Genomic DNA, 26,080 nt, shown 5'->3' with positions numbered 1-26,080 from the left:
CCTCACATGCCTATGTCTCTGACTAGGTGAAAATTTTGTCAAATAGTATGGCTAAGCATATTCTTTACTTCCGATGGAAAAATATTGCTGACAGTGTGCCACCTTTTTACATGTTTGGATATGTTATGGATGCCATTTGTTTCTCCCTTGATTTTCAATGGATGGGCTAGAAGTGGACACTTGCAGATCCCCTTCCCATGCACATATACCACAACATTCTCTGGGAGGAAAATCATTTTGTTCACTTCTACTGTATTTGTCACTTGGTCATGATTCCTATCTACCGCATTGTTTTTGGCTCCAAAATTCCAAGGATATCCGTTGTTGCTCTTGATGACTTGATGTGAATTGGTACCTTTTTCATTCAGGAATTATTCACCTATGTCATAATTTGGGGAAGAAATGGAATCCCTCATTTTATTACTCTTTATGAACTTGATAAACTCTTGTCAAGAGAAATTGTTTATTAGACTGTCGGAACATGAATAACACTCGACCTTAAAAGGGCTTCTAAGAAATTTTGACCTAAATTCCCATTGCAAGTTGGCCTTTTTGTTATTGCTAATTATCAGCATGCAGAGAAGGAGATTTTAGCCTTGAATGAATTGAAACTCACTACTATCCCTTTCAAAGATTTCAACCATTCTAATGTGGCCCGAGATATAGAAAAAGAAGCACACATCAAAAATTACATATATGAAGAAAATCAATATGATGATTTTTTTTACCAGGTTGTAACTTATGAATTAGTCTGTTATAAATCCAAACAATTGTCCTTGAACAATTTCTAACATTTTGTTGTTTTCATAGATTCTATAAGAGCCCCACTACCCATGCATTTGCTTCATCTTCCTTAGGGAGATGGTTTTATTGAGAAAACCATCAATTCTACATCACATACAGTGCCTCAAATTTCCACACCAATGCAAGTCTCTTAAACAAATAAATCTTGTTCAATGAATCCTATACTCACTGATATGACCAAATAATGGCAAGAATATTTAGATAAGCTAGCATCTAAAAATGAAATAAGTAAGGAGAAATAAGCCCTTGAATATGATGCTTCAAATGTTTCCACTTAGCAAATAGTTCTTGTCACTCTTGAACCTACAAAGACTTCGGTGGTGAAATCTAACCCCCTTTCTAAAACTCCACTTGAAACTCAGGTTGATGTGGAAATTGTGAAGCAGGAAAGTGTTCCCTCTGCGGATAGAGGCAACCCCTCTAGCCCTAGAGTGGGTCTACTCACAAACAAGGACAAATCAACAAAAATTATCCTTAAATAGTTCGAGTTGGAGGCCTACCTCAACCGGTAGTTGATGAAGTTTCGTTGCACTGCTCCAGCTTCCACTTCCTAATGAGTAATCAACCTGAAAAAAAGTAAGGAAATACAACAAAGCACATAATCGGATACAACAAAGAACTATTTACCCATAAAGTCAAGAAATCATGAACTATCTAGTACATTGCATACGAGACATAGGAAAACATCATTGATTGTATTAAATATGAAATAGAGTAAGCTTACAACCCAGGTCTTGATGTCACAAGCCTTCTCAGAAGGGCCCAGCCAGCATGTTCCTCAAGCATTCACCTCTTGAATATGGATCTCCCAATACAAGTCTCTCTCACTCACAAGTTTCACACAAGATCAAAGGCACTTCACAAACTTCCTCAAGCTCTCAAGAAATCCCACACTTGTCACACCAGCTACCTATCAAGCTCACAATACTATCAGCAACACTCCAAAGACTAAGAATTCCAAACTATCCAAAAACCAGCAGCACATAGCAATGGTGAGAGTTTAAATAGGAGGAGGAGTCTCCATGAATGGCGGGAAGATGAGCTTATCTCCAAGGAGGGTAGCACAAATGACGGAACAGCCATGCCAGAGAAAGGAGGGCGACATAAACAAGGCCAACAACCAGGTCTGGATTCATCTGGAAGGCCGACTGTTAGAACAAACTCGCCCAAACTGGATCATCGTGGGTACATAACTTGTCTGCCGTGCTGACATTGCCACTACATAACGGAGAGGGTCATGTCATTGTGGGAAAATATAAGAAACAGTTGTGTTGGCGCATGAAAATCGACCATCGCGGGAATCACGTGTACTTCCGTGATGGCAGCGCATTTGGACAGTTTTGGAGCGCTCATCAGCGTGTTTATTTGGCCAACAGACGTGATGAGTAAGAAACTTTGGCAAAGTGGGTCATTTGGCAACATCAGAGAGCATGAGGATAAATTATTTTGGACTCATGACACAGTAGGAAGACTAGGAGGAAGGCAGTGACAAATTACTGTGTAACAGAAATCATAGCTTCTCATCTTACTACTGAGATTCAACTAAATGTTGATGAAATTCCTCCTATTTATATATTTTATAATCCTCAAAATAAGAAAGTAATAAAGAAAAGAATAAAGAAAATGAAGGAAAAACGTGAAGCATTTCCACCTAACTTTGCTTCCTTGGAAGTAGTCTAGAGAGGCTCTTCTACAGTTCCATGTGAAGAGTTTAAGGAATTGACTTAATATGTAGGGGCATATGCATCGAATACTATTGATAAAGAAACCCATGTGAAACAATTTGTGCAAGAGAAGGATGGCAAGATACAACAACAGGGATATGAAGTGGCCCAATCTCAGTCAGAGTTACAAACACATATCAAGCTAGTCAAGATTCAACATTCTGAATAACTCAAGCAATGGGATGATCAGTTAAAACAATTTTAGCAAATATTAGAACAAGAAAAATATGAAACTTTCAATCTCGTTGAGTTCAAACATGAGGCTCTTAAAATCAATATACAACTTGTGAAGCAACATTAAATATTTTGTGAAAAACTAATCTTGATTCAGGTGCAACACAAGTTGAGCTCGACATTGGTTGATGAGTTGGTCAATATAGAAATTCAGTATGATGAGGCTAACCGAAGTTTAAATGATCTCCTTGAGTGGTAGGCAGATAAGAAAAGGGTACAACATAATCTACCTAAGATTGATGAAATGCAAAAATCTATTGTTTTGGGGAATTGGAAAGACAATATTCATCTAGCCAGAAAATTGGTAAATGATGCTCGAAGATTTCATTCTCTATTTCCCAGTCTATCACTCAACCTCTTTTGGAGGTAAATTTTATTTCAAATTATGAAGAGGATACATTGCCAAATGTTGAAGCGCTATAGAAGAGTTGGACAGATGGCAATGCAGAATTTGGTAAAGGGATTTAACAGCTATCCAAGGTAGATCTTGAGTTGAATTGGCAGTTATTAATTAAACCTCATGGTCATTAGTGAGTCCTCACGACTCTTACATATTTGACAACTCATATGTTGCCACTTCTTCATACTTCTGTTTTCAACTACCATCTAAATATGACGCCTCTTTCTCCTCAAAAGTTATCACCCCTTCTAGAGATCTATCAACAATGGAAACATGCTACTAATTCAACATCAGCTTAAAGTATTCTAATTTTTTTTTTTTTTTTTTTACTTTCAAATTGTAACTATTTTATCATTTTATGCTTAGTTTGGTATGGTTTAGTTGAGGTAATATCAAAGACTCAGAGTCTCCCTTTTGTTGTAAAAAGACTATAAGTAAGGTTCTCAAACTCATGAAAAGGGTTCTGATTTTTTGCTAAAAGAGATTCAGTTGCACTATTGTACTCACGTATTTTTATTAATACATCTCAAGCATTTTTTATTCCAGTATGCAAAGAATGAGAGAAAAAATGGTACTTCTCTCTACTATGTTTTTTGTTTATTTTTTAAAGGAATAAAAATATTTAGATTGGCATATTTTTCATTGTGCCTTGCTTTCATATATTGAAACATAATCACTATTGATGTGTGTGTAGATCTATTTGTTTCCAGTGCATTGAAAGATTTAGAAATTTTACATATGTGTTTGTGCTAATCGTTAATTTGATTAACTTTTTAATCAAAGTAATATTATTAATTGTGTTTATTAATGTTATATCATGAAAATATTTATTTTCATTCTTATAGCGTTATCTGTGTATCGCATATGCATTTATAACACCTAGGTAAAATAGATATAAGTTAGATATTATATTATTTAATTCTAGTTCTTTTCTTTCATGGCAATCAATTCACCTTCACCCATCTATTTCCCATTTCCACTTAAAGCCTTGTTGTACAGGTAATTGGACCCGTATAAACTAGTCAGAACCACCATTTGCAATGGAAAAGGGTCTAACTTGGCACTCTAACTAGATGAATTCATTTTTGGCCATCAACATTTATGGCACTAGAAGGAGGGCCCTCTGACCATGAATGGCAAAAAGATTATAAAGAAAAATTGCTAGTCATTCTAAGAGTCGGTCTTCGCCCTTAGCCTCTCCACCAACTTCCATATCTCCATCATGTTCATGTCCACCTAGATCTGAAGTTGCAGAGCCTTCCAACACTTCTCATAGTACTGTTCATAGGTCCTCTAGTGAACCTTCTATAACCACACCTTTACCTCTTGAGCCTCCTATTCCCTAGAGATCCAAACCACCATACAAAAGATTAAAGGATTTTCCATTTCGGGTGAACAGACAGAAGAGCCACGAGTTCCAGAAGGAAGTGTAACTTCCTCACTTAAAGGTTCACGAGTATTAACAAGAGCTAAAATTGAAATATTAGGAGTTAAACCATTCAAATTTCCTTTAGATACTCATCACATAAAGAAACACATTTCATCCATTGGTTCATCTGCGAGTGAGAACATCCCTTCAACTTATCCTCCATCTACACCTACTCTTCCCTTCCAACAAAAGAGCATATTCACAATTTCAAGTTAGTTATCAATCTTAACTATGTTTTTGAAGAAGATGTTGTATGTAGGAATTTTCCTTATACGTTTGAAGGTGCAATTAGATCATGGTACTTTTATTTGCCTGAAAATTCAATTAATAACTAGGATACTTTCGCAGAATTATTCCTTAAAAAGTTTGGAGATAAAAAATCTCCCTCCTCTTCGATAAATGATTTGTCTAACATTAAAATTGGTCCTAATGAAAAGATAAAGTATTGTAACTCCATATTCAACAAAATTTTAAACAAGATCCCAAGTACTGCTAAGCTAGGTGAAGGGGTACGTGGTTACTAGTATATCAATGTCATTCCTTCTTCAATAACCATGTTTTTATACAAAACACAAAATAAAACACTCATGGATAATATGAAGGAAGCCTTGACAATTGAAAAGAGAATGTTTGCACTCGAAAAGAAAACTCCTGCTGAAGAGAAGAAGCCTGCTAAGAAAGTCACATTCAAGGATGAACCAAAGAAGAAAACTATAAGGATCCATTTCTAGAAGCAAGTAGCTGAAATTTCTTCTTCTAGAAAAACTGTCAGTCCTTCAAAAGTACACAACAGTCTCCACCTCCCGCTCAGTCTTCTACACAAATATTAGTCAATGATGAATATGAAGGTGAAGAGGAGGAAGAAACTCAATCAACTGAAGAAGAAATAAAAGAAGCAGAATTATCAATAGTTAATGGTATATGGGACTATATTCTTCCTACATCTGATGAAGAAGAGGAAGAAGATCTCCCTGTCATGACTAGAAGTAAAAGTTCTGCAAATTCACCTTCCACAAGTCAAAAGGCTACAAATGATTCTCGTCTAGAAAAAGGTAAGCCTAAGAAAACTTCTAGTCAGATTTCGAGTCTTTCATGTTGTTAGCTACCTATACCAATAGGTTTCATATTTCATGATTGGCAAAGAAAGGTCCAAATATGCTCTGCTTTGGTGATGCAAAGATCCCATATTTCCAAGAGAAAACATGTGTACATAGCTTGATGTTGACTCAATTTTGATGGATGGTCCAACAGCCTAATCTGGATCCTGCCATGTTTCAATTTTCTGTTATAGAATAGAGAAAGAAGTCTGTCCAAACTGTTTAACCTTGGCAGACAAGTAGCTAGGTAGAGAAGTAAGGCTCCCAATTGCTTAATCTGGGACCTTGGAAGCAATAAGGGTAGTTCTAGATAGAAAATCAAAAGAAAAGCCAAAAGAAAAGAAAAGGCACATAAGGGTCTGCAAGTCTAAGTGCACCCTTCATGAAGAAACAAAAAATGCTAGGAAATAGAGGGGTAGGCAGATGGGGTTGCAGAAATGTTATTCCTTTCAAGTGAGTGCTTGATAACCTGTTTGCAAAGGAATATCAGTGAATAGAGAAGCTCCTCTTCTCTATTATGTTACAGCAAAGAAAAGGAGCATCACTAACTTCCTTTTCCCCCCTTTCACATTCATTATTAACATCCCTTCATCAGTTGTGATTCATGAAAGCTTTTAAGGTGTTAAGTTGGTTCTTATTCTTGAAAAGAGCCACATTTCTTGTCTAAAAATCTTTTTATTTTGATCTACTCTCTAAACTAAGTTGTTTTCATATAAACTTAGTGTTTCACCCTCTCATCCCTCCCCCCCCCTCATATTAACCCCTAACTTCTTATTATCTAAATCCCCTATGTTCCAGTTTTCCCTACTATTGTAACACCATGGTGTATAAACCCCAAAACATGTATAATATCCCCCCTTGTTAGCACTATAGCTGAATAAGTTTGTCTAAGGGAGACATTAGTCCACCAGGGACTATGGTCAACCCTATCATGGGATTACTCTAACCTCTGGTTAGGAGTAATAACCTCCCCCTAAGCCCTCACTTCCCCTCTTTTCAAAAGGTTTCATCAAAAAAACCCTTTCCCTCTGCTTAAACCCTTTTTACCTCTTTTCCCCCACACATTAACCCAAAAACCTGAAGAAACCCACAAAAAACCATTAAACCTATAGTCCCGCGCCCAAAATATTAAATGGAATATTTTAATGGTCGGGCGGGACCCAACCCAAAGCTGCGCCGTTGACCACAGTACCCACCAGCCGTCCGATGGTCGCCGCTCCCGATCCAACGGTGGGCAGTCGATCTCACATCCTGACCTGCCTCCCTTTAACGTCCGGGGAAGGGCGGTATTGGGGGCCGTACCTGGGACGCGTGGCACGCGCTAGGGTTGTTCGGAGCCCCCCTCCCCGATACCGCCTATTACCAAAAGCGGTGCGGGGAGACCGCTTACTGCCTCCCCGATACCACCCCTCTCTCACGTCAGCGCCCACGTCAATATGATGTCATGCTACTCCATCCGCCCCCGCGCCCCGTGGTCCTCCATGTGGCCCTGCCACCGCATCCGCCTGCCACCTCGTCCAGCCACGCTGGCCTCCACGTCACCTCTGTACCCGGGCCCGCCATGACATCATGCTGACGTCATTGGTGGAAAAAGCGCCAATGACCCGTTTTGTCCAATTTTGTCGTTAAAAACGCCCGAACTAGCCATTTGTGGTCATTTTCACGCGAAAACGACGCAGCCATTGTCGACCTGTTTGCCGCGAAATTGCTCCCAGCCATCGAATTCGAAGTTGCGGCCGCTATAACTTGGAAATTCAGCTGCAGTGAGCTCTCCTTGTTCGGCCCGAAGGTGTTCCATGTTATTTTTCCAGGTATTCACCGCAAGTTCTTTGTTTCGCCCCTATGCATGCCATTTTTACGCGAATTCTCCCATAATCATTGGTCAAATCCTAAAATGCACACTGTCTGTTACTTAATTTGCCATTAAATCCACCTGCATTACCCTTGGCCCCGAGAATTCGGTATTAAAACGATAATTCACGGTTGAAATTTACAAATTCGGCCTCGAACTTGCCCGGCATTGTTCCCTTTTGCCGGGTGGAGGCCCAAGGCTGCATGTCACCAAATTGAAGCCAGCTCACCCTCTGCAATCATCCCCAGCAATTCACAATCCCTGTGAATTTACCAAAAACAGCAGAAACAAGTCTGCCAAGCCTGCCTTTTCCACTGTAAAGAAGATTTCAAGCATTGTCTACAGTGAGCCTGTCACTCAAGCTCTGAACAACCTTGCAAACCATTGCACTCACCTTGTTCAAAATCAGATTACACAATGGCTGCTCCTGCACCCTCAGCCCTCAGTGTTGCTCCTTTAAATGCACCAAACAAAGGCTTGGAGTCCTTGCCTCTTGCTGACAGGGACTACCTCATTGAAGACTTTGTGGGTAACAGGGACTTCTTGCAGACCTTCAGGCAATTAAGAGATGACTACCTGAATGGTCATGATACATATGGGATATGGGAGTCAAATCTGCCATACTACTGTCTCCCCTCTGTCAATGTTTTTCCTGAGATTATTCGCCTATGTGCTGAAAACTATGATGTGCAGCAAAGAGCTATTAAGTCTCCATCTGGGAGCATCCTCTTTCACATTAATCCTGAAACTATTAATAAGATGCTCCACTTTGATCAAACTGAGCTGCTGTTCCCATTTTCCATGAATTATCTGCTGGACACTGGTGCCAAGATGACCAGTGAGGATATTTAGAAGGTCACCAGGACATTTATGAAACCTGAATGTCAGCCTGCAGGGCCACCTCCCTACTTGGATGTCTATTTTACTGAGGTAGGCAGAATGTTGCTAGACATGATTGCTTATGTGTTGGGATACAGAACCAGTGAGCATGTGGATGAAACAATGCTGGTATTGCTAGTTGCTTATAGCCCAGGCCAACCCCCTGCCTGCAAATATAACTTTGCCAAGTTCATAGCTAACAAGATTCATGATCAGCTGTGCAAAGTAGACAGACAGGGTGTCTTCAAGTACTCATCCTATATCTACCACCTTTTTATGTACTATCAGTCTGAGGTTTTTCCATGCTACATCAAAAAGCTGGATTATAAAGGGGAAAGAAGATCTGTTATCTTATGGACATCTGTCTATCACCAAGTCCAAAATTCACCCTATTCCTATTGTGAGTTTATTGACCAATTTGTATGCCCTGTCTCTTGCTTATTGATGAGGTCCCCTCCTCCCAGAATATCAACTGAAATACAGAAAGTCTTGTAGCTCTCCAAAAATTACAAAATAGGTGATTGGTACCTATATGAGGAGCATAGAGTCATCAGAGTCTATGGCTGTGAGATCTGTCCATACAGGCTCCCAAAATATGTGCCTATGAGGATATTTGCCTTGGAGTATTATAGGCAGTTAATTCAATCTAACCTCACTCACTTTCACAGCTCCAAAAAGAAAGCCCATCTCAAGTTCAAGCACCAGGTGGGCCCCTTCATCATGAATAAAAAAGAAGGATGGGAAGATGCTGACCTAATCCTCAGAAACAAATACAAGCTATCACATAGTTTCCGGTGGGTCCCTTATGACCCTGAAGGCTTCATTACTGCTAGAAGAGTCAAGTACAGGCTACTAGGTTATAAGCATTGCAAATATCCACACATTGAAAAATATTCCAACCAGCAAGAATGGCAGCAGGATACTTTAATTGAAAAATTAACTGAAGAAGAGACAATGTTAAAGAATGTCAAAGAACTGGAAAAGACTCTTGACCTAGATTCTGTGCAGCAGGTACCCTTCAAAAGACCGCATTCAGCAGGAGAAGGGACCTCGGCCTCAAGAACAGCACCAGCCACACAGGCACCGTCTACAGCAGCACCAGGAACAGACAAAGGTAAAGGGATAATGGGTGCTGAAAAGGAAACCGTGAAAGAAAAACCTGCCCCTTCAAGTGAGCAGCAACAAGGGCAGCAACCAGAGCAGCAACAAGAGCAGACTCCCCCTCCACAAACTGAGCCACAAATAGCTCCAATCATGCAGACCCCAGCACAGGAGGAGAGGGGTACAAAAGGAGACAGAGAAGAGTCCACTCCTGCTAGTGGATCCTCCCAACAACCCCAGACCAAAAGGCAAAGAGCTGATTCCCCAGAGGTAGAAGACATCACTGAAGAAATCCTTGACAGTTCAAGGAAAGACAGGGAGGGCTGCCAGCATACAGGTACAAGCTCCTTTCAGCAGGAGCAAGGATTACAACTTGGTTTGGAGGTGTCCTCCTCCTCTCAGCAGAGCAAGAAGCCCAAAAGCACTAAGGCTTCTTTCAAGCAAATTAAGGCACATAATGACTTGCTGAGGGTGGAAGTCTACAAACAATTTCTTAATGCAACACCAGCCCAAAAAGAAAGGCTAATGTCTGTATATGACATTCAAGAGGAGAAAATGATCCTCAGCCATTTCAAACCTACAGTGCCCAATCCAAAATCAGGGGCAGATTATGTGAAGACAAGGGTGGAGGTCCTAGCCAAAGACATCCATCCCATGGACCAAATTGAACTCCACAAACAGACTGGAGAGATGGTTTATGCAACCTTGGTGGACAGGGCAACCATGGCCCATGAGCTGAAAGAATCACTAAAAAATACCAACACTCAGTTGGATTTTGAAAGAATGTCCTCCCTAGCCAAAGACAACAGAATAAAATCACTTGAGGACATTATTATCGACCTAGGACATGATCCTAAGGATCCAAAGGGTGTAAGGGCCCTTATGAAGAAAAAGGAGGATGACCTGAATGCATTAAAGAAGAGGTTAAAGCTGCTGCCCACAGAGCACCCTCAAACAACAGAGCTACAAAAGGAAAAGCAGGCCGATGAGCAACTGGACCTCATAATGCAGCTAAACCAAAAGGTCCTTGATTTGGAGAATGAGCTTGAAGGGGCATTACAAGATAAACAGGGAGAATCCACATCCCAAGCTCCTCTAACTACTTCAACCACTGCAACAACTACAGAGGCAGCAGTGGCCCCCACAACAGAAGCAGCAGCAACAACAACAACTCCAGATTCCAGCACAAGCGTAGAAGAATTGACTAAGGCCATCAAAGAAATGGAGCTCTAGGCAAATGAGATAAAAAAGGCCAAGGAAAAATTGGCAGAACTGGATGCCAAGTATGATAAATCGAAAGTGACTGGATCAGAGCAAGGCAGAGAAATAAAGGCCCTAAAAGAAAAGATAAAGGCCTTAGAGAAAGAGCTAAATCTGGAGAGTGCCATGGCTGAGATAAAAGGAATTCTATGGGCCAAAATTGGCCAATCCATCACTCAACAATGGAGGTCAATCAAGACTATACTGAGCAGATGGATTTAATTGGCCAAGCACAGACAGAAATTCAGAGGGCCAAAGCATTACTGGGAGACAAACCTGAACAGGCAAACAGAATGATAGCTTTTTTGAACAGGCAAGAAAAGGAGGAACTGGCAGCCATCGGCATTTTCAACAGAACAAAGGCTGTCCTCACAGCCAAAAAGGTGCTAACTCTCAGAAATTATGTACAAACTGTGGAGAAGAAGTGCTATGAAATACAGGCTGATGTGGAGGAGTATAAAGTCAAGATGGCAGTGCTGCAAGCAAAGGGACTGCCCAGCCTACTAAGCGGTGCAGGAAGATTGATCTCTTGAGATCAATTTACCAACAGGATGGTAACTTATATTGAAAATCAAATCACTGCATCTGGCAGTACATCTGGGGAAACATGGCCTCCAACAGGACATAGCCTATATGATAAACTTGAAGTCCCGTTTTTTATTGAAAATGAGGTAAATCACCTTTTTGAAACTCCTCCAAACTTTTACAGATATACAGAGGCCGACGAAACTTTGATAAAGATTCGAAGACATCAGCTGCCCAAGGAGGATTGGTGGCAGGCAATGCTTCAAATTTTGCCACGGTAGCCTCAATTGCTCGGTCACTACCAGCTCCAACTCACTAGAAGACAAACAACAGAATAAAGTCAGTATTAAAGGCAGCTGAAAGGTGACTCAGCACATGGACAACGACAGCTAGCCCAAAGGATAAGAAGATACGCGGATTTTTGGACAGTGTACCCTCAACCGACTCCAACAGCCACCAAGTCAACAGTTTCTGACTATTTTGGACAGCTAAAGCACTAAAGAGTTATTACAGCATTAAATTTCTCAGCTACAAGACTCCAGGAGTTGGCATAACATCAATGAGCCATTAACTCATTTCTTTGATATTTTTCTTATGTAAATTTTGTATATATACCCCCCTTAGCAACGCATAAGGGGTTGGTGATTTTCACTCTGAGGCAAATCTATTGTACACTTTCAGATTGTCTAATACAAAGGGCTGGACCAGCTCAGTGATTTCCTGGAAATTTGATGTCTTGCTGATGACATACGTGCTGTTGTAGAATTCTTGTGCTGTCTGATGAAATAATAAGTTTTCCTTAATCTCTGTTTTGTCTTCTTATGTTACTAAATCATGCTCATGTTTCACTAATCTAGCAATAGAGAAAAGGGATAGTGCAGGATATGTTTAGTTACACCCTGTGCTCAATCTTGTATTGCTGTAAATGTTTTCTTCAGAATTAACTATGGACATGAATTCTTAAATGCTCATGTTTTTCATTAATTCTATAATGTGAATGTTGTCTAGAAATTCTTCACTGCTTCTAAATAATATTCTCACTTCTTTTGCATATCAATTTATTGGAAGATTCTTAACTGCCTTTCATGAACTGGACACATCACACTCAATCACAATTTCAAAGCATTATCTCTCAGACACTTAACCAGCTCTGCAACACTACTATTGTATCAACACAGCACATCAAACTACTAAAGGACCATTAACTCCATGCCCAATGGCCTAGAACATATTAGTGAACACATATATATCTTGATTGAAATCATCACCCAACCAAGTCCAGAAACAAACCTTGAGCATCATAGCTAGCCTAAAATTCTTCTCAAAACAGAGACAAACCATAAAGAGAGAGCCCTCTCTGATCACAGTTTGGCTAGAAGCTGTAATCCAAAGATTGGTTAGTGGTTACCCCGGCCGTATTCCCTTGGGAGTCAAAGGGAACAACCTGGGTGTTAACATAATTGGCGACTCCGCTGGGGACTTCCTCAGGATTTTCTAATCTCTGTATATTTCTTAAAGCTGCTTGCAATCAATTTTTATGCTAGCTTTAAGATATACACAGTCACTCCAAAATCTTGTATGGCCCTTGTAGACACAAAAATATTTCAAAAAATATACTCAAAAACAGTTTAGAAGCTGGCTCCCAAGAAGAATCCGCGATATACAAGGTCAAATCCTGACCCCAATCCCCCAACTATTTTTGAAAATCCTAATACAATCCCTAAAATCATTAGGAAGCAGCAAGGACAGGAAACGCTTGCTGATTTAAGTCCCGAGACAACTTATCCAAACCCTGTTCCAACTCCAATCAAGGTCCTATTTCGGTCTACCCTTGATTCCCCCAGTTCACCATCCACATCTCAAAGCCCTTCTTACACACCTCTATCCACTGCACATATTCCCTTGACCAATACTCTAGTTTCTACCGTTCCCAATCCCCCTGTTTTACTAGTTGTTCATGCTATCCCAGTTATCCCTGTTAATCCTATAAATCCTGCAAATATGGCTAATAGATATGCACCCCTGCAGTTGCCTGCCAATGCTGCAGCTCTACCCCAGGACTACCAATCCAAGATCTCATATTTTGACTCCACTGGCCCTTTCACAGCAATTCAGCATGCCAGAAGGATGCAAGACCATTTTGAGAACTATGAAATAGATGATGACAGTGTGAGAATGAGAATCTTTGTTCAGAGTCTCACAGGGGACGTAAGAACTTGGTTTAGATCACTGGCTGTAAATACCATCACAACCCCTGATAAGCTTTATCAAGCCTTTACTAACAGATGGGAGAAAAAGAAAGATCCCCTGCACATACTTGGTGAATATGATACAATCAAACGAGGTCCTCAAGAGACCATTTTGGAGTATTGTGCAAGATTCAACAACGTATATAACGCAATACCACAGAATTTAAGACCTCCTCCTGATTTAGCCTTGTACAAATTTTCGGATGGTTTTGACCCTGATATGGCATATCAGTTGAAGGAAAGAGCCCCTGAAACCCTTGAAGATGCCCAAAAGGTTGCTGTCACAGTAGAGGCCAACCTGATTGCCAAAAGAAACAGGGCAAGATTGGAAAAGAGAACCACTTTCAAAGAAGAACCCTCAGCCTTTGATCAAAAACTGGATGCAATACTCACTGGTATGAAGAGATTGGGTGATAGAGTAGAATCAGTTGAAAGAAAGTCATCATGGGAAGCACCACAAAATAACCCTATCAGGAATCCCAATTTTAGGAGAAATCAAAACCCAAACGTTGGCAAGGCTGGTTCTGATCCAGACATAAGACCTCCTTTCCAGGAAAACTATACTGAGGCATCCACTTCGAATGAGCAAATAGATGACACCCACATTAACCTGATGGGCCTGAATGATGAGCAGCAAGTTTTCTTGAGTCAAGAGGATCATAAAGATGATGACATTCAGCAATTCCAAACCAGGTCAGGTGAGTCATTTGACTTTAAACAAGGCTATGACACAGCTGTTTATGAAGTTCATAAACAATATAAGCTAAGAAGCAGAACTATAAATGTAACACAGCCTGAAAAAACAAAGGATAGCCAGCAGCCCAAAAGAGCCACAATCACAGAGCCAAATGACACAACTGATTCAGTTACAAAGGAAGTAACCGTTGAAGAAGTCACTGAACCGTTTTCTTCAAAACAACAGCCTATGGCTACATCACCTTTGCAGCCTAATCCAAGTAACACTCCTCAAGAGATGAGTAAGAAGGACAAGCCTCAAGATCAAGATAAGAATCAAGAAGAAGACTTAGTGAACAAGGAAAAGACTGTCATCCACAACACCAAGATCCAATCTGAAAAACCCTTTGACTTAGAAGCTGAGATTGGCAAATTGAAGGTGGCTATTCCTCTTTCAGAACTAGCCAAGCATGACATTTATAAACAACAAATCAAGAAGTCCCTTCAACTTACTCGCAATAAAGATAATGTCAATGTGTTGGATGACACCCCAGAATTGCTGTTCAGTCCAGAAGTTGATGGAAAAACAGCAGTCACAGGGATCTTACCTTTTTATGTCAGTTTACATGTTCATGATAAAATACTACATAATGCAATGTTTGACTCAGGGGCCTCTCACAACCTGATGCCTAAATCAGTCATGGAGAGATTGAATCTAGATATTACAAGACCATATAAGGACCTATTCTCATTTGACTCCAGCCAAGTCAAGTGTTTAGGCTTAATAAAAGACTTATGTGTGTCCCTTGTTCAGTACCCTAATAAAACAATTCTAATGGATGTTGTAGTTGCTGATATCCCACCTAAATATGGGATGCTATTATCAAGATCATGGGGGGATAAACTCCAAGGTTCCCTACAATTAGACATGTCATATGCCACCATCTCGGTCTTTGGTCAACCCAAGAGGTTATATAGAGAGTCACTTATGAAATACACGGTCAGCAGTGAAGAAAAACCTCAAAATTTTCCCATATATGCTGTCCATTCTGACATAGACTCCTATATTCTCTTCAGTAATAATATAGGTCCCACAAATGATGAAGAAAACCAAACACTCAAACAAGATCAGCATATAAATGAAGAAACTGCTGTTCAAGACATAATGATTGAGAAATCAATTAACAAAGCAGTTCAAGAAGGAAAACCAAATATAAGCGAAGATCTTAAATTGTTGATGCTAACTCCCATAACAGTTGACAATTTTTCCCTAAAAAAAGATATCCTATGGTTCCTTGAATTTGATGGGCCAGTCAACAAATTAGGGGCAGGAGCAGGGGTTTGGATACATAATAAACAAAACAGTCAAGCAGAAGGCCGAGCCTATAGGTTAAACTTCAGGTGCACCAATAACATGGCAGAATATGAAGCTCTCTTGCTAGGCCTCAAGCTAGTAAAATCCTTACAAGCCATTAAGGTTTCTATCCTAGGAGACTCAGACCTAGTCATCCAACAAGTAAAGGGTAATTTTGTCACCAATGACAAAGGACTGAGATCTTATAGATCTGCTGCTGCTGAACTACTGCAGTCCTTCACTGAATTTCAAATTACCAAAATTCCTAGAACCCATAACCTGCATGCTCATAGCTTGGCTACATTTGCAAGCACTTGTAAACTTCCTTTTGAACCCCAGCATTGCTTTACAGCTGAGGTAAAACACAGCCCTTCTGTCCCAAACAATGTCAAGGACTGGCAAGTGTTTGAGGATGATACCCATATAAATCAATTTTTGACTTTGCAGCAAGAATTTTTAGGGCTAAACATTGATATGGAGGCTGCAAGTGATTCACAAACACTAGGTGAACAGCACCAAACAAGTATTTCGCCCAAAACAGCAAACCAAATGTTGCATCCAACCATTTTCAACAAAGAAAATCTACAAGAACTTAAACAAATCAGTTGTGAGGAGATAGCTGATAATGAAGCTGAAATTATACAACTGAGAGACAACTTCCTCCCAACAGGCCTTACTCCCTTGGAAGACATTTTCGACTCAAATGATATTCTCAGGAAGCCAAAATTGCAGCCCCTCAATACTACCATAGAAGAGTGTAACATTGGAACTGCAGAACAACCCAAGATAATTAAATTGTCTGCATCTTTACCACCTGATCAGAAGCCTAAATACATTGACCTCTTTAAAGAATTCCAAGATGTCTTTGCATGGAGTTATGAGGATTTAAAATCCTATGACACCTCTGTTATTCAACACACTATCCCTCTCAAGCCAAATCAAAAACCCTTTAAGCAAAAATTGAGGAGAATCAATCCTATGCTTCTCCCAGCAATGGAGCAAGAGGTACAAAAAATGTTTAAAGCTGGCATCATAGCACCAATCAGATTTTCTGATTGGGTTTCAAACTTGGTTCCTACCAGAAAGAAAACTGGTGAAATAAGGCTTTGTGTTGATCTAAGGAACTTGAACCAAGTGTCCTTGAAAGATAATTACCCCTTACCCAAGATGGATCACATCTTGCAAAGAGTAGTGGGGGCCTCAAGAATTTCTTTACTTGATGGATTCTCAGGTTTCAACCAGATCCTAGTTCACCCTGATGATCAGGAAAAAACGGCATTTACAACCCCATGGGGAACCTTCAAATATGTAAAAATGCCTTTTGGATTGAAGAATGCAGGGGCAACATTTCAAAGAGCAATGGATATTGCCTTTGCCAAAGAGATTCATGACTTTCTTGTCATTTATTTAGATGATCTCACACCTTTCTCAAAATCTGACTAAGAACACTTGAAGCACTTGAGGCAGATTTTCTTAACATGTAGGAAATATGGAATTTCCTTGAATCCCAAGAAGTCTCTATTTGGTTTGGAAGAAGGTAAGCTTTTAGCGCATATTATTTCAAAGGATGGCATAAGAATTGACCCAGACAGGATACAAGCTATCTTACAAATGCCCCACCCAAGAAACATCAAAGAATTGCAAGCCTTCTTGGGTAAGATCAACTTCTTAAGAAGGTTTATCCCAAACTTAGTAGAATTGATCAGATTACTAAATAACATGCTAAAGAAGGATTCAAAAGTGAAATGGACAGTTGAAGCAAATCAAGCCTTTGAAGGTATAAAATTGGCCCTTACCCAAACCCCAGTCTTAACAAATCCTCAATTTGAAAGAGAATTTATCATTTTCTCTTTTGCCTCCCAGCATACCATTGCTGCTGTTTTATTACAGAAAGATGACCAAGGAAATGAGAAACCCATTGCTTTCTTTAGTAGAGCTCTTAGAGATGCACCTCTGAAATATCAAATCATGGAGAAACAAGCTTATGCTTTGGTCAAGGCCCTTAAAGACTTTAGGATTTACATCCTTTATTCCCATGTTATAGCTTATGTGCCAAGTCCCATTGTAAAATACATTCTCACTCAAGAAAACTTAGAGGGTAGAAGAGGAAAATGGATTGCCAACATCTTGGAATTTGATATTGACCAACAAAACTAATAAAAGGGCAAGGCTTGGCCAAATTAATGATAGAAGCAAACTTCCAAGCCTTAGACATAAACCAGCTGGACAATGAACCGGAGCTGGCGACTCCAAAGATCAATGTAGCCTTTGAACAATCCCCTTGGTATTCTGATATCTGTTATGTACTACAAAACCTGTGTGCTCCCCCAGGATTGTCCAGAACTAAATGTAGGTTCTTAAAAATGAAAGCTTCAAGATTTTGTGTTATGGATGGCAATTTGCTTTGGAAAAACCATGAGGGTATATTGTTGAACTGCTTAATTGAGAATGAGACTAACAAAATCATGGAAGAATTTCATGCAGGTGATTGTGGTGGACACTTGTATTGGAAGTCCACTATGGATAAGATACTGAGGGCTGGTTACTATTGGCCCACCTTGTTCTCTGATGTTAAAAAGTTTTCTACCTCATGCCACAAATGTCAAGTGTTTTAGGGAAAGAGAAAGTTACTGCCACTTCCTTTGAGGCCTATTGCAACAGAGAAACCTTTTCAACAATGGGGCTTGGATTTCATTGGGGAAATTCATCCCTCATCTTCAGGCCAACATAGATGGATTCTAACAGCTACAGACTACTTTACTAAGTGGATTGAAGCTGTTCCATGCAGACAAGCAAATGATTCCACTATCATTCAGTTCCTTGAGACCAATATTCTTTCTAGATTTGGTTGTCCGGATAAGATAATGACAGACAATGCTGCTGCCTTCAGATCTAAGAAGATGGTCAATTTCTGCCACAAATTTCACATTACCTTGGGCCATTCTACTGCATACTATCCCCAAGGTAATGGCCTGGCTGAATCATCAAATAAAAGCCTTGTAAACATCATAAAGAAGGTGTTAGAAGAAAATAAGAAGAATTGGCATAAGAAGCTGGTCAATGCCTTATGGGCAGATAGACTAACAACCAAGAGATCAATTGGGATCAGCCCATATGAGTTAGTTTATGGATTAGAAGCCAAATTTCCTTCATCACTAGGGGTCCCTGTTATGAAATTACTTCAAGAAAGTCAAGCTGAGCCAAATGATATGCAAAGAAGGATCAATCAAATAATATGTTTGCAGCAAACTAGAGACCAAGTTTACAACAGAGTTCAAGTTTTACAAGAAAAGTTAAAGAAAGCCTTTGACAGAAGGACAAAGGCAGAAGATTTTAGTGTTGGTGACAAAGTCCTCAAATGGGATTCAAGAAGGGAAGATAAGGGAAAACATGGAAAATTTGATTCCCTTTGGAGAGGACCATTTGCTGTTCAAGCAATACAAGGAAACAATACTTATTTCCTTAAAAGTCTTGATGAAGCTGATTTGGATGAAGGTCCTGTGAATGGTAGGATGTTAAAGCACTATTTTGACTACCATCCATGAGTGCAGCCTAAGTTTTCCCTGTACATAATCAGCTGTATATATTTTCTTTCAGCAGATAAATAGTTCAGTTTGAGAAGTCACTACAAATAAGCAGAAAAGGGGCTTTACATCCCAGAAATTCCACAGAGGTAATAGCCTCTAGTTTTGAAATACAAAGAGCGAATTTTCAAATTTTGGTAATAACGGATCAAGGGCCAAGGCTTTCTAACTTGCTGTTCTTGGTCTTTCAGATGGAAAAACCATCCCCATGTGGGGCCACTGTTAGCTACCTATACCAATAGGTTTTATATTTCATGATTGGCAAAGAAAGGTCCAAATATGCTCTGCTTTGGTGATGCAAAGATCCCATATTTCAAAGAGAAAACATGTGTACATAGCTTGATGTTGACTCAATTTTGATGGATGGTCCAACAGCCTAATCTGGATCCTGCCATGTTTCAATTTTCTGTTATAGAATAGAGAAAGAAGTCTGTCCAAACTGTTTAACCTTGGCAGACAAGTAGCTAGGTAGAGAAGTAAGGCTCCCAACTGCTTAATCTGGGACCTTGGAAGCAATAAGGGTAGTTCTAGATAGAAAATCAAAAGAAAAGCCAAAAGAAAAGAAAAGGCACATAAGGGTCTGCAAGTCTAAGTGCACCCTTCATGAAGAAACAAAAAATGCTAGGAAATAGAGGGGTAGGCAGATGGGGTTGCAGAAATGTTATTCCTTTCAAGTGAGTGCTTGATAACCTGTTTGCAAAGGAATATCAGTGAATAGAGAAGCTCCTCTTCTCTATTATGTTACAGCAAAGCAAAGGAGCATCACTAACTTCCTTTTCCCCCCTTTCACATTCATTATTAACATCCCTTCATCAGTTGTGATTCATGAAAGCTTTTAAGGTGTTATGTTGGTTCTTATTCCTGAAAAGAGCCACATTTCTTGTCTAAAAATCTTTTTATTTTGATCTACTCTCTAAACTAAGTTGTTTTCATATAAACTTAGTGTTTCACCCTCTCATCCCTTCCCCCCCCTCATATTAACCCCTAACTTCTTATTATCTAAATCCCCTATGTTCCACATTTCCATACTATTGTAACACCATGGTGTATAAACCCCAAAACATGTATAATATCCCCCCTTGTTAGCACTATAGCTGAATAAGTTTGTCTAAGGGAGACATTAGTCCACCAGGGACTATGGTCAACCCTGTCATGGGATTACTCTAACCTCTGGTTAGGAGTAATAACCTCCCCCTAAGCCCTCACTTCCCCTCTTTTCAAAAGGTTTCATCAAAAAACCCCTTTCCCTCTGCTTAAACCCTTTTTACCTCTTTTCCCCCACACATTAACCCAAAAACCCGAAGAAACCCACAAAAAACCATTAAACCTATAGTCCCGCGCCCAAAATATTAAATGGAATATTTTAATGGTCGGGCGGGACCCATCCCAAAGCTGCGCCGTTGACCACAGTACCCGCCAGCCGTCCGATGGCCGCCGCCCCCGATCCAACGGTGGGCGGTTGATCTCACATCCCGACCTGCCTCCCTTTAACGTCCGGGGAAGGGCGGTATTGGGGGCCGTACCCGGGACGCGTGGCACGCGCTGGGGTTGTTCGGAGCCCCCCTCCCCGATACCGCCTATCACCAAAAGCGGTGCGGGGAGACCGCTTACCGCCTCCCCGATACCACCCCTCCCGCACGTCAGCGCCCACGTCAATATGATGTCATGCCACTCCATCCGCCCCCGCGCCCCGTGGCCCTCCATGTGGCCCTGCCACCGCATCTGCCTGCCACCTCGTCCAGCCACGCTGGCCTCCACGTCAGCGTCCACGTCACCTCCGTACCCGGGCCCGCCATGAAGTCATGCTGACGTCATTGGTGGAAAAAGCGCCAATGACCTGTTTTGTCCAATTTTGTCGTTAAAAACGCCCGAACTATCCATTTGTGGTCATTTTCACGCGAAAACGACGCAGCCATTGTCGACCTGTTTGCCGTGAAATTGCTCCCAGCCATCGAATTCGAAGTTACGACTGCTATAACTTGGAAATTCAGCTGCAGTGAGCTCTCCTTGTTCGGCCCGAAGGTGTTCCGTGTTATTTTTCCAGGTATTCACCGCAAGTTCTTTGTTTCGCCCCTATGCATGCCATTTTTACGCGAATTCTCCCATAAGCATTGGTCAAATCCTAAAATGCACACTGTCTGTTACTTAATTTGCCATTAAATCCACCTGCATTACCCTTGGCCCCGAGAATTCGGTATTAAAATGATAATTCACGGTTGAAATTTACAAATTCGGCCTCGAACTTGCCCGGCATTGTTCCCTTTTGCCGGGTGGAGGCCCAAGGCTGCATGTCACCAAATTGAAGCCAACTCACCCTCTGCAATCATCCCCAGCAATTCACAATCCCTGTGAATTTACCAAAAAACAGCAGAAACAAGTCTGCCAAGCCTGCCTTTTCCACTGTAAAGAAGATTTCAAGCATTGTCTACAGTGAGCGTGCCACTCAAGCTCTGAACAACCTTGCAAACCATTGCACTCACCTTGTTCAAAATCAGATTACACAATGGCTGCTCCTGCACCCTCAGCCCTCAGTGTTGCTCCTTTAAATGCACCAAACAAAGGCTTGGAGTCCTTGCCTCTTGCTGACAGGGACTACCTCATTGAAGACTTTGTGGGTAACAAGGACTTCTTGCAGACCTTCAGGCAATTAAGAGATGACTACCTGAATGGTCATGATACATATGGGATATGGGAGTCAAATCTGCCATACTACTGTCTCCCCTCTGTCAATGTTTTTCCTGAGATTATTCGCCTATGTGCTGAAAACTATGATGTGCAGCAAAGAGCTATTAAGTCTCCATCTGGGAGCATCCTCTTTCACATTAATCCTGAAACTATTAATAAGATGCTCCACTTTGATCAAACTGAGCTGTTGTTCCCATTTTCCATGAATTATTTGCTGAACACTGGTGCCAAGATGACCAGTGAGGATATTCAGAAGGTCACCAGGACATTTATGAAACCTGAATGTCAGCCTGCAGGGCCACCTCCCTACTTGGATGTCTATTTTACTGAGGTAGGCAGAATGTTGCTAGACATGATTGCTTATGTGTTGGGATACAGAACCAGTGAGCATGTGGATGAAACAATGCTGGTATTGCTAGTTGCTTACAGCCCAGGCCAACCCCCTGCCTGCAAATATAGCTTTGCCAAGTTCATAGCTAACAAGATTCATGATCAGCTGTGCAAAGTAGACAGACAGGGTGTCTTCAAGTACTCATCCTATATCTACCACCTTTTTATGTACTATCAGTCTGAGGTTTTTCCATGCTACATCAAAAAGCTGGATTATAAAGGGGAAAGAAGATCTGTTATCTTCTGGACATCTGTCTATCACCAAGTCCAAAATTCACCCTATTCCTATTGTGAGTTTATTGACCAATTTGTATACCCTGTCTCTTGCTTATTGATGAGGTCCCCTCCTCCCAGAATATCAACTGAAATACAGAAAGTCCTGCAGCTCTCCAAAAATTACAAAATAGGTGATTGGTACCTATATGAGGAGCATACAGTCATCAGAGTATATGGCTGTGAGCTCTGTCCATACAGGCTCCCAAAATATGTGCCTATGAGGATATTTGCCTTGGAGTATTATAGGCAGTTAATTCAATCTGACCTCACTCACTTTCACAGCTCCAAAAAGAAAGCCCATCTCAAGTTCAAGCACCAGGTGGGCCCCTTCATCATGAATAAAAAAGAAGGATGGGAAGATGCTGACCTAATCCTCAGAAACAAATACAAGCTATCACATAGTTTCCGGTGGGTCCCTTATGACCCTGAAGGCTTCATTACTGCTAGAAGAGTCAAGTACAGGCTACTAGGTTATAAGCATTGCAAATATCCACACATTGAAAAATATGCCAACCAGCAAGAATGGCAGCAGGATACTTTAATTGAAAAATTAACTGAAGAAGAGACAATGTTAAAGAATGTCAGAGAACTGGAAAAGACTCTTGACCTAGATTCTGTGCAGCAGGTACCCTTCAAAAGACCGCATTCAGCAGGAGAAGGGACCTCGGCCTCAAGAACAGCACCAGCCACACAGGCACCGTCTACAGAAGCACCAGGAACAGACAAAGGTAAAGGGATAATGGGTGCTGAAAAGGAAACCGTGAAAGAAAAACCCGGCCCTTCAAGTGAGCAGCAACAAGGGCAGCAACCAGAGCAGCAACAAGAGCAGACTCCCCTCCACAAACTGAGCCACAAACAGCTCCAATCATGCAGACCCCAGCACAGGAGGAGAGGGGTACAAAAAGAGACAAAGAAGAGTCCACTCCTGCTAGTGGATCCTCCCAACAACCCCAGACCAAAAGGCAAAGAGCTGATTCCCCAGAGGTAGAAGACATCACTGAAGAAATCCTTGACAGTTCAAGGAAAGACAGGGAGGGTAGCCAGCATACAGGTACAAGCTCCTTTCAGCAGGAGCAAGGATTACAACTTGGTTTGGAGGTGTCCTCCTCCTCTCAGCAGAGCAAGAAGCCCAAAAGCACTAAGGCTTCTTTCAAGCAAATTAAGGCACAGAATGACTTGCTGAGGGTGGAAGTCTACAAACAATTTCTTAATGCAACACCAGCCCAAAAATAAAGGCTAATGTCTGTATATGACATTCAAGAGGAGAAAATGATCCTCAGCCATTTCAAACCTACAGTGCCCAATCCAAAATCAGGGGCAGATTATGTGAAGACAAGGGTGGAGGTCCTAGCCAAAGACATCCATCCCATGGACCAAATTGAACTCCACAAACAGACTGGAGAGATGGTTTATGCAACCTTGGTGGACAGGGCAACCATGGCCCATGAGCTGAAAGAATCACTAAAAAATACCAACACTCAGTTGGATTTTGAAAGAATGTCCTCCCTAGCCAAAGACAACAGAATAAAATCACTTGAGGACATTATTATCGACCTAGGACATGATCCTAAGGATCCAAAGGGTGTAAGGGCCCTTATGAAGAAAAAGGAGGATGACCTGAATGCATTAAAGAAGAGGTTAAAGCTACTGCCCACAGAGCACCCTCAAACAACAGAGCTACAAAAGGAAAAGCAGGCCGATGAGCAACTGGACCTCATAATGCAGCTAAACCAAAAGGTCCTTGATTTGGAGAAAGAGCTTGAAGGGGCATTACAAGATAAACAGGGAGAATCCACATCCCAAGCTCCTCCAACTACTTCAACCACTGCAACAACTACAGAGGCAGCAGTGGCCCCCACAACAGAAGCAGCAGCAACAACAACAGCTCCAAATTCCAGCACAAGCGTAGAAGAATTGACTAAGGCCATCAAAAAAATGGAGCTCCAGGCAAATGAGATAAAAAAGGCCAAGGAAAAATTGGCAGAACTGGATGCCAAGTATGATAAATCGAAAGTGACTGGATCAGAGCAAGGCAGAGAAATAAAGGCACTAAAAGAAAAGATAAAGGCCTTAGAGAAAGAGCTAAATCTGGAGAGTGCCATGGCTGAGATAAAAAGAATTCTATGGGCCAAAATTGGCCAATCCATCACTCAACAATGGAGGTCAATCAAAACTATACATGAGCAGATGGATTTAATTGGCCAAGCACAGACAGAAATTCAGAGGGCTAAAGCATTACTGGGAGACAAACCTGAACAGGCAAACAGAACGATAGATTTTTTGAACAGGCAAGAAAAGGAGGAACTGGCAGCCATCGGCATTGTCAACAGAACAGAGGCTGTCCTCACAGCCAAAAAGGTGCTAACTCTCAGAAATTATGTACAAACTGTGGAGAGGAAGTGCTATGAAATACAGGCTGATGTGGAGGAGTATAAAGTCAAGATGGCAGTGCTGCAAGCAAAGGGACTGCCCAGCCTACTAAGCAGTGCAGGAAGACTGATCTCTCGAGATCAATTTACCAACATGATGGCAACTTATATTGAAAATCAAATCACTGCATCTGGCAGTACATCTGGGGAAACAGGGCCTCCAACAGGACAGAGCCTATACGATAAACTTGAAGGCCCTTTTTTTATTGAAAATGAGGTAAATCACCTTTTTGAAACTCCTCCAAACTTTTACAGATATACAGAGGCCGACGAAACTTTGATAAAGATTCGAAGACATCAGCTGCCCAAGGAGGATTGGTGGCAGGCAATGCTTCAAATTTTGCCACGGTAGCCTCAATTGCTCATTCACTACCAGCTCCAACTCACTAGAAGACAAACAACAGAATAAAGTCAGTATTAAAGGCAGCTGAAAGGTGACTCAGCACATGGACAACGACAGCTAGCCCAAAGGATAAGAAGATACGCGGATTTTTGGACAGCGTACCCTCAACCGACTCCAACAGCCACCAAGTCAACATTTTCTGACTATTTTGGACAGCTAAAGCACTAAAGAGTTATTATAGCATTAAATTTCTCAGCTACAAGACTCCAGGAGTTGGCATAACATCAATGAGCCATTAACTCATTTCTTTGATATTTTTCTTATGTAAATTTTGTATATATACCCCCCTTAGCAACGCATAAGGGGTTGGTGATTTTCACTCTGAGGCAAATCTATTGTACACTTTCAGATTGTCTAATACAAAGGGCTGGACCAGCTCAGTGATTTCCTGGAAATTTGATGTCTTGCTGATGACATACGTGCTGTTGTAGAATTCTTGTGCTGTCTGATGAAATAATAAGTTTTCGTTAATCTCTGTTTTGTCTTCTTATGTTACTAAATCATGCTCATGTTTCACTAATCTAGCAATAGAGAAAAGGGATAGTGCAGGATATGTTTAGTTACACCCTGTGCTCAATCTTGTATTGCTGTAAATGTTTTCTTCAGAATTAACTATGGACATGAATTCTTAAATGCTCATGTTTTTCATTAATTCTATAATGTGAATGTTGTCTAGAAATTCTTCACTGCTTCTAAATAATATTCTCACTTCTTTTGCATATCAATTTAT

The sequence above is a fragment of the Pinus tabuliformis genome, chromosome J (assembly GCF_031772625.1).
Source record: "Pinus tabuliformis cultivar Carrire ecotype Pingquan chromosome J, CPIR1, whole genome shotgun sequence".
NCBI classification, from domain to species: Eukaryota; Viridiplantae; Streptophyta; class Pinopsida; order Pinales; family Pinaceae; genus Pinus; species Pinus tabuliformis.
The sequence above is the reverse complement of the archived record's forward strand: the minus strand, read 5'-3'. Positions refer to the sequence as shown.